This window comes from Camelus dromedarius, chromosome 21 (genome assembly GCF_036321535.1).
Source record: "Camelus dromedarius isolate mCamDro1 chromosome 21, mCamDro1.pat, whole genome shotgun sequence".
NCBI classification, from domain to species: domain Eukaryota; kingdom Metazoa; phylum Chordata; class Mammalia; order Artiodactyla; family Camelidae; genus Camelus; species Camelus dromedarius.
Genome location: NC_087456.1, coordinates 33,282,824 through 33,292,807, shown reverse-complemented (window position 1 = coordinate 33,292,807; position 9,984 = coordinate 33,282,824).

Sequence of the window (9,984 nt, the reverse complement as noted above, 5' to 3'; positions counted from 1 at the left end):
AAAACGTTATTGTCCTATTATAGAAGTAATAATAGATTTTAATTATATACATTTTTCTTGTTGTTTTCACTTAATGGCTCATATTAAATTTCACTAGAAAGTATTTATTTTTCTTCATTATTATGAACAACTAGAAACACTACTGAAAATGTCATATTGTGTTTACTTAATAATGTGATAACTGTTACTTAAATTCTATATATTTAAGTAAAATAGCACTCTAATAAGGAACTGAACTTGTTATATTAAGTATATATATTATTAATTGTTATTATTATAAGAAAGCCACGGCTATATTACCATTCATAATTTATTGCATATTAAAATACTCAAGTCCGTAAAACAGCCTTATAAGCATTTCTCTTGGCACAATATGTGCAAAGAAAGATGCAAATTATGTGGTTAGTTTTCTGCCAGTTGCCTTTAGCAAAGTGAGCAGCTTGTCTCTGTCTTATGTAATGACCAACTTTAAGTATGTGTTATTCAAATAAATAACCATTAAAATTTTTACATTAAAAATATTTCCTTAAAGCTATAAAATTTGAGCTGTGTTATTTAAGTACCAAATTTAAGCCAACTTTAAAAAAGTTGAAGATTTGTCACTGGATGAAATGTAAAACTTAATATATTAAATGAACAAAAGGTATAATTCAATATATTAAAAGGTACTTTATCTTATGTGATGTTTTATCTCTATATTTTCTAATATTTATGTTTCATTGTTTTTCAAATGTATTTTTCTTATTATGATGACATAAAATAATATATGGCAAAAGTAAAACAGTGAGAACATCAGCAAAAATAGGGAGATATTAACTACTAATAAAATTGGACGGTAGGTGGGAAGGATCAGAGAAAACAGAAATTTCTTTGTTGGGTGATAGAGGATAACTTAAGTGAAGCGGCACGTGATTGACTTGTCTTTATTTTTGAGGAAGTGATGACATGTTTGAAAATGATGGAGTTGATGGCAGGACAGAGGATGTGAGGAGAGAGTGTTAAATTTTTGGAACATGTTAGGGATAACTGAAAAGTGTTACATAAAAAAGTGCGAAGTCATGATGTGGGTTAGGAAGAAATGAATTCGAGGTATGACTCCATGGATGGTGTGTGTTTGGGAGGGGGTGGTGGAGGTAGGTGTTTACAGGTATAAATGTGAATGTGTGTGTGTGTGTTTATGTATTTCCTTAGGATTTCTCATCTAAGTTAATTTCCATATGGTAGATTTTTATTAGGCTTGGGGTTTATTTGGGGGAGATAAGTTTTCAAAAGGGCAGAGGACAAAGGAGCTAAGGACAATACAGAGAAAGGACTGAAAAGTGTGATCTAGGCTACTTTGGGAAAGAAAAAAGATTAAGGGGAGACTGATTAGGAGAAAAAAAGGTGACATAATTTGGAGGTTAGAAAATCATTGTTCTATTCAGAAATTAGTTACAGGTTTTCAGAAGAAATGTGACAAAAATTAAAGCTTCTAAAGGAAGAGAAGGAAAAAGTAATTGAAATTAAAAAAAAACTCAAGTAATGTGAGTCAAGGGTTTTTCTTTTTACCCTTACTTTATCCTCTTTAATTTTACTATTATTTTGTTACAGGCCACATTTAACACGAAGATAGTGTATAAATACAATTCTCTTCTGTTTCAGAAGCATAAGAGAAGTGGATATTGATGAACAGTAGTATTAATGGCCACAACCAAGCGTCTTAATATCCATGCCACCCAGCCTTTCCTTGCTGCCCGGAGAGGGCTTCCACAGCATTGTCCTGGGTTCCCATCATGACTAAACGGGAAGCTTTCAGTGTCCAGAGCCCGTGATGTCCTCCAGTTCCCTGCAGCAGGAACCCACTTGGGTGGCATCAGCTTTGATTTCCAAATGAATCAGGACATCCAGGAAAGGAAGAGTGATGGCCTTACCTCCTACGTCTGAGGACAACCTGGGAGAAGCTTCTGCTGGCAGCTCCCGCCTTTGATACCGATACTGAAAACCAGGTTGCCGTTCTTATCGTGTCCTGCTGGAAGGCTGGCCAGCGGGCTGTGCTGAAGTCGGCTGCTGCCCCGGAGCTACTGCGACTGCTGGCCGGTCCCCTCGCCCCTGGAACCTCCCCAACCAGAGCGGGCAGCCTCCCGGGAGCCCGGACTTCCAGGGGCTGACCATCCGCTCAAGGGGCATCTTATGTTAACCCTCCCACGGCCGCTCCGGTAACACAGACCCTGCGCTCTGCTGACCCTGCCCCCGGGGCTACGACAGCGGAGCTCGGTCAGCCAGGGGGCCTGAGGCGGGGACGCTGGCGGGAGCTCTGCGCAGGCGCGGGCGCCGCTCCCGTCAGCACCCGCGGGCCATCCCGCCTGGTCGCTCCTCCTGCGGAGACCCTCGGGGGTTGTGAGCAGGAGCCGGCCGCGGCTGGCAAGGCTGTGGCTGTGCGGGCGTGGGGCGTGGGGGCTGCGGCGGCTCTTGAGCTCACCGCTGCCGGGCCTGAGGTGGGAGGCCGGTCAGAAGGCGGCAGGTGCCCTCGGTGCCTGCCCAGCGGCTCCCCTGAGGACCGGAGCCCCAGCCGGCCACGAAGACCGGCCCGCGGCTGCCACTGCGCAGGACGCTGACTGGGTAGGCGCAACCACTGCGTGGTCTTTTTTTTTTTTTTTAATCGAGTTATAAATAGCATATAACGTTATATTAGTTTCAGGTATATAACATAATGATGTGATTTTTTTTTTAATTGAAGTATAATCCAGAGGGAGGGAAATAGCCCAGTGGTAGAGCGCATGCTTAGCACGCATGAAATCTTGGTTTCAATCCCCTGTCCTTCCGTAAAAATTAAAAAAAAAACAAACAAACAAAAACCCACACAGCTGAGGGATAGTTGCTATACAACGTGTTAGCTTCTGGTGTACTGCATGGTGATTCAGTTATACATATACATATACATATACATATACATATACATATACATATATATGTACATATACATACACATATATATTCCTTTTCAGATTCTTTTTCATTATAGGTTATTATAAGATGTTGAATATAGTTCCCTGTGCTATACAGTAGGACCTTGTTGTTTATCTATTTCATATATAGTACTTAGTTTTCATATTTTATATATTACACATTTTATATTTTATATATTTTAAATATTTTTTATATATTTATATTAGATTTTCCTTAATCATTCATCTATTGATGGTCGTTTCAGTTGTTTTCATATCTTGGCTATTACAAATAACACCACAAAGAACATGGGGGTTCGTATATCTTTTTGAGACAGTGTTTTTGTTTTCTTTGAATAAATACCCATAAGTTGAATTGCTAGATCATTTGGTGGTTCTTTTTTAAAATTTTTTGAGGAATCTCCGTACTGTTTTCCATAGCGGCTGCACCAATTTACAGTCCTACCAAGGTGCACAAGTGTTCCCTTTTCTCCACATCCTCACCAACACTTGTTATTTCTTATCTTTTTGGTAATAGCCATTCTGACAGGTGTGAAGTGATATCTGGCTGTTTTGATTTGCATTTCCCTAATGATTAGTGATGTTAAATTTCTTTTCATGTACCTGTTAGCTATCTGTGTGTCTTCTTTGGAAATATGTTATTCAGATCTGCCCATTTTATAAATTGAACTGTTTGTGTTTTTTTGCCATTGAATTGTGTGACTTTTGATTTGTAATTAACATGGATATCGAAATCCCCAAGATGATGTGAACAAAACAAAAAATTTAATCCCAGGTTCTTGTTACATTAAAATTGCATCTTAAGCCTGTTGGTTACATCAGCAGCCATGTTAAAAAAGAAACTGGTTCTGGATCTGCCTAAAAGATGTCCTGCCTGACGTTCACGCCACTTTACCTCCAAATCTGTCAGGGTCCTGAGCTACATCTAAGTATGAGGGAGGCTCTGATTCACCACTCTCCTGGTTTCATGGGAAATAGTGAAGAAGTTTCACTCTTCGTTGTATGGAAGCCTCCTCTTTTCCCAGTATTCCGCTACCACTAAATTCCTGGGGGTTCAAAGTTTCACTCTCTATTCTGGGCATCTTATAACTGATTCCTGGGTCACTAAAAAATATTTAGTCGACACAGGAAAACTGAATCAGTGGCCGAGACAGATCTCAGGACAAGGACAGGCTTCACTAATGAATGAAGTATATACTTCTGTTGGGAGAAGCCACACATGACTCAGGGACATCTAGAATTAAGAAAACTTTGACCAAGGTTAGGTACATTGAGCTCTAGGATGGAAACTAGTGGATTCTAGACACTCACTCCTACAAGGCTCCCTAGTGTAAATTGGTGCTTGCTGACGTGGAACACTGAGTTCCTTCAAGATTATCACACCACACAGCCTTATTAATACTTCCTCTGAGGGCTTTTTACAGTCCTTGGAATCTTTATCTAGCCTCAAGGCAGAGAAAAATGACCTGATTTGTTTTGAAATATTTTCCATTTTATAGTTGGACCACAGCTCTAATATTTGGAAACCAAAAAAGTATATGCTCTTTGATCTCTAGTTTTACTCTCATAATCTTTGCCTAAGGTAATATATGGCATAAATTCGTATGACTGGCTCAGGTCTCAGGGCTCAGGGCAAGGATAAGTTAAAAAAGAAATCAGTGAAACACTCAGAAAGAACACATTGGTTAATATTAATTATTAAAAATATAATCTTACCATATGTGTATTGAAGCTAGGAAAAAGAGAGCTAATTGGGATTGCTCTGAGTTGATATAATAGAAAAAGATTCTCCTGGGATATTTTGTCCTGACTGATTAAGTCAAGTAGATAATGTAGAAGCCTTTGTCCCAAGGTGAAAGCCTCTTTTTAGCAGACTAGTAGTTTTTGGTTTCATGTCTGTTTGTTTCCTACACTTGAAGGACCACTTTGGAGATGCCACGTTCAATGAGTACCTGGCTGGCTGGATACCCCCTCTGCTTGATTACTTGATTCACAGCAAGACGTAGGGGTTGGATCCAATTGATATTTGGATGCTGGGAAGATAGGATGCCTTTGATAGGGTCAGGGTAGCTGTGAAGCACAGGTCTCAAAATTTTGTTTGTCCTGACCCAGCATTTCTACAAAGGATACTGACAGAGACAAGCAGAACCAAGAGGTAGAGAAAAAGGCAGAAACTCAGTCATTATTTTGTGTTCTGGAATCTGGTTTCAGATCAGCTTGTCCTATCACTGGGCACTGAGGTTATTCATTCCAGGGCACACCCTTTACTGGCCAGAGTCAGAGTTGGATTTTTCGCTTTGAACAGAAAGCACTGTATGTAATATAGAAAACAGGTACATGGGCACAGATTGTGACAGGTGACAGACTTGAAATTTGAGATACAGAGGTGACTTGAGTAGTGACGTTTAGAACACTGGAGAAATATGGGAAAATGTTCTGGTTGGTTAAGTTGCAATATAAAATTTGGTCTTTATGAAAGCAGATCAAAGCACACAACAACATCCCTTTGTTTGTTTGTTTATGGCTAGGGATCTGGAATGGGTGCCAAATAATCACGTGACATAGAACTGATCTTTCCACTCCAAGATAAAGTTAGTGAGAGCAAAACTGAATGGGAATTGTGAGTGAGAGTGAGGGAGAAAAGTAGGAGCCAATGAAACGGAAAGGTTTGATCTCTGCACTGTCCTACAATACCATACTGCCAGGGCTTCTGAGCACTTGAAATGTGTTTTATGTGTATGAAACACACTAGAGGTCAATAACTTTGGACAAACAAAGAATAATATGTTTTGTATTAGTTACATATTGAAATGATGATATTTTGGAATTTTAGATATGTTGGGTTAAATAAAACATACTGGATTATATCATGGTTTCTAGACATATGCCAGTTAACTTTAGTTCTGGACGCAAACAGAAGCCAGCAAGCCAAGGAATTGAAAGGACAGAAAGGGCTATGAAGGCTGATAATTAGAAATAAAACCACAAAGTTCATTATCAAGTTTCTGGTGTTGGTTACTAAAAGACAATTCCTGGCCTGGGAAAGAAATCTAGCTGAGATTCTAAAGGAGATGCCTTGCTGGAAAAGCACTCAAACTGTCAAATGTCTGACCCTGCTATGATCTGAATGTTTGTGTCCCCTCAAGATTGATGTGTTGAAATCCTAGTGCATAAAGGTGGTGGTATTAGGAAGTGGAATCTTTGGGAAGTACTTAGGTCAGGAGGGTGTAGCCCTCTTGGATAGGATCACTTCTCTTACCAGACTCCATAGAGGTCCCTCCCCCTTCTACCTTGTGAGAATACAGCAAGAAGGTGCCAGCTACAAATAAGGTAGAGGACCTTCACCAGAGAATGATCATGCTAGTAACTCGGTCTTAGACTGCTCGGTTTCAAGAACTGTGAGGCATACGTGTATGTTGTTTATAAGCTACCAGTCTATGGCGTTTTGTTACAGCAGCCCGAACAGATTGAGACAATCCCTCTTTTCTCATCATCATGAAAAGTCAATATTCAACTGATACAACCCCAGGAAACAAATCTGGAGACAGCTAAATTCACTGATTTAAGCACCTACTATTCTATTGAGCAGAGAGGTGTTTTTTCCCCCCAGATTTCAGTAGAGAATGTGCTATAAGTTATTTTTCCCCCCAACTTCATTCTTTTTCCAAAGGAAAATAATTGCAGGTATTCTGTTCTCACTCGGCCATTATATTTGGGTGCATTGGGTAAGATGAAATTATCATTCAACCTTGGAATGACATGCCCATCAGAAATCACAACTTGCATCAAAACAGAAAGACTATGTTAAACTTGGAGCCTTATAAAAATGTGCCTGCTATTCTTTAGGAAAAGATAGATATAATTTCCATTGCAGGTACAAACATTGTATTATGTTAGAAGTAAACATTATTGCAATTGAAAATAACCTGTATGTGAAATGGAATGAATATATATTGGGCAGTAAGAGAGTAAAATAAATTCAGCCGTATTTTAAGTTATTTTTTATTTATTCAAGCAAACTTTCACTTTTGACTCTTCTAGTAATAGATATCTTCCCTTTCCTTTGAGCAATTTATGTTATAATCTATGTGTTTATACCTGTCTATAAATTGCCGTGCCTTCTTTCCCGGGTAGAAGGCTGCACCCAAGCACATTTTTTTCTTATCTTCATCAGTTTGTATAAGATAGAGCTTATTTTTAGTAGCATATATTAATATGAATATATGAATATATATGTCAGTATTTGGACTTTGCTTTGCCTTTTCATATAGGTACTAATCTAGGAAAGGTGGGGGAAAATAGACAAAGGGAAGAAGGAAGAAAAAAGAAGGAAGGAAGAGCGGGAGGGAAGGAGAAAGGGACATTTAATGAAGAAAATTCAACAAAAGAAAACTTCTAAATTGGTATCTGTGATTGCATAAATAATTCTCCTTTCACATGTAATCAAATGGGTTCACAAAGGAGCCAGTGCTGGTGATACCTCATGACCTCATCACTTCCTGAGGTCTAGCTGTTGACTTATTGAATAAAAGGTAAACCTTGCCCTATTTTTCCAATTCTTTGCTCAGACTTATACAATTATATGACTGTGTTTTTGTATGTGAAGGTCTGATTACACATAAAAACTATGCTGTAACTAATTTAAAGTTGTTTTGTTACATTTCTTCGACATATCAATCCTTATGTTCTAGTAAATATTTCATTTCAGACAGCATCATCTTATAGAGAGAGACTCCTAAAGATTTCATAAAAAATCTGTTAAAAAAATGAACAAATTCAGTAAAGTTTTAGGGTTCAAAATCATCGTACAAAAATTGGTTATATTTCTCTTTACTAACAACAAACTATCTAAAAAGAAAATTATGAAAACAACTCATTATATAATAGCACCCCCCAAAAAAGTACTTAGGAATAAATTAAAGACATGAAATGTTTGTATAGTGAAAACTACAGTACAAACAAATGGAAAGATATCTCATGTTCATGGATTGGAAGATTGTTAGAATATTCATATTCCCCAAAAGCAATCTATAGTTTGAATTCAGGCCCTACCAAAATGCCAATGGCATTATTTACAGAAATAGAAAAAATACTCTAAAATTCTAAACATATGGATTCATGTGGAACCACAAAAAACCTTGCACAGTCAAAGCAATATTGAGTAAGAACAAATTTGGAGGCATCACACTTCATGATTTAAAAGTATATCACAAAGCTACAGTAATCAAAAACAAATATGGCAAGTAAACTCGAGAGTTAAACTGAGCGTGCAGTTCCAATGTTGTTGGTTTTCTAGTTTTAACAAATGCTCCATGGTAATGGACACTGGTAACAGTAGGGAAAACTGGGTGAAAGGTACTTGGGAACCCTCTGTACTGCCTTTGAAATTTTTCTGAAAACCTTAAATAAATTCTAAAAAAAAAATTCAAAATAAAAATTTACTTAAAATTTTTAAGCATAAAATTTAACCTTTTAGCAAATATGAATGTGTGTGTGTGTGTCTATGTGTGTGTGTGTGTGAGAGAGAGAGAGAACACAAAGCCTATTAAATCAATGTGATATTTGGTGATACTGAATAATAGTCAGGAGTCTACTTATTCATTTTTTTCTAAAGATCTCTTGTTATCAAAGTTGCTGTGGCATTTTTGGTGGCTGCCCTTGAGTAGATGTCAAGCCAACATTCTTATGTTAGATTTAATACTATCTCTAACCACTGACAGTTTTCATGTAAAAGTATATTGTTATTTTGGTAAATGATCCTTTTATGTACTTGTGACTACATTCATCCAGTTATAGCAATATATATTTAGTTAGATAAAGGTTCTTCAGATATATCATATTCTTTATATTTTCTAATAAACGGTATTTGAAACTTACAAATTAATTCCCTTCTTATTAAGTAGTGATTCAAAGAAAAATATATACTACTTTTTTTTGTCTTCAACATTCAAATTATTCAAAAACCTATTTTGAAATATAAGTGTAGGACACATTATATACTTCAGAATAAAATATAAAGCCAGAGGAAAGAAAAAGAACTTTCAAAGGGTACTACTGACAAGTATCAGCCAAAAAAGGGCAGAAGAGGGGAAAAAGAGAGAATGGTGTTAATGTGAATGTTGGGTTTAATAGCAGTAATGTCACCAGTAAGTCAAAAAAGAACTGAAATAGTTATTGAATTTAGCAAGAACAAAGTATTTGCAAACTTAGCAACAACAGTTTATGTGTGTTGAGAATTTTATTTGAACTGCAGTTAATGAGTTATTGGGAGGTGAGGAAATAGAGGAAGCACATGGTGAGTAGAAATGTGTCTAAAAGAGGAGAGACCCAGGGCTTAGCTCCCATGTTAATTCTGACCCAGTCACACGTATACATAGTCTTGAAAATGTGCTGTATATATACATTCTCATAAAGAAAACACAGTGATCATCTTCAAGACAGTTCAAATAAAGACTTTTTCTGTAGTTAATATATTCAACTGATGTTTATCAAATTCCTATTTGCTCTAGACAGTATTCAAGTCTCTAGGAATTCATTAAGAAATAAAAACCCCCGTGAACAAACCTCTTTCTTTTTTGTAGAGATTACATTCTGGTGTTTGGGAGACAAACCATAATATAAATTATATATATATTATAACTATAATATATAAAATTATATAAATACATAATTTATATATATTTATAATATAAATAAAATATAAAATATAAATAAAGATACATAGCTAATAATAAAATGCGGTGATGACATATGCCATGAAAACAAATAAAGTAGGGTAAGGGGCTATAAGCAACAGAATATTGCCCATTAGGCTTCTGAGAAAAATTACCTGGAAAGCTGAGATTTGAGCAGGACCTGAGGAAAGTTAAGGCGTGAGTTATGAAGATCTGTAGAGGAAGAGAATGTCTAGAAAGAGAAAAATGCTAAGGCCCTCAGGTGGAGGCATGTGTGCTGGGATTCCTTGAATAACAGTAAAATCCTCATTTTTTAAGGCCTCTGAGGAGAGGCCTTAAAGAACTTTCGGTTTTGGTCTGACAGA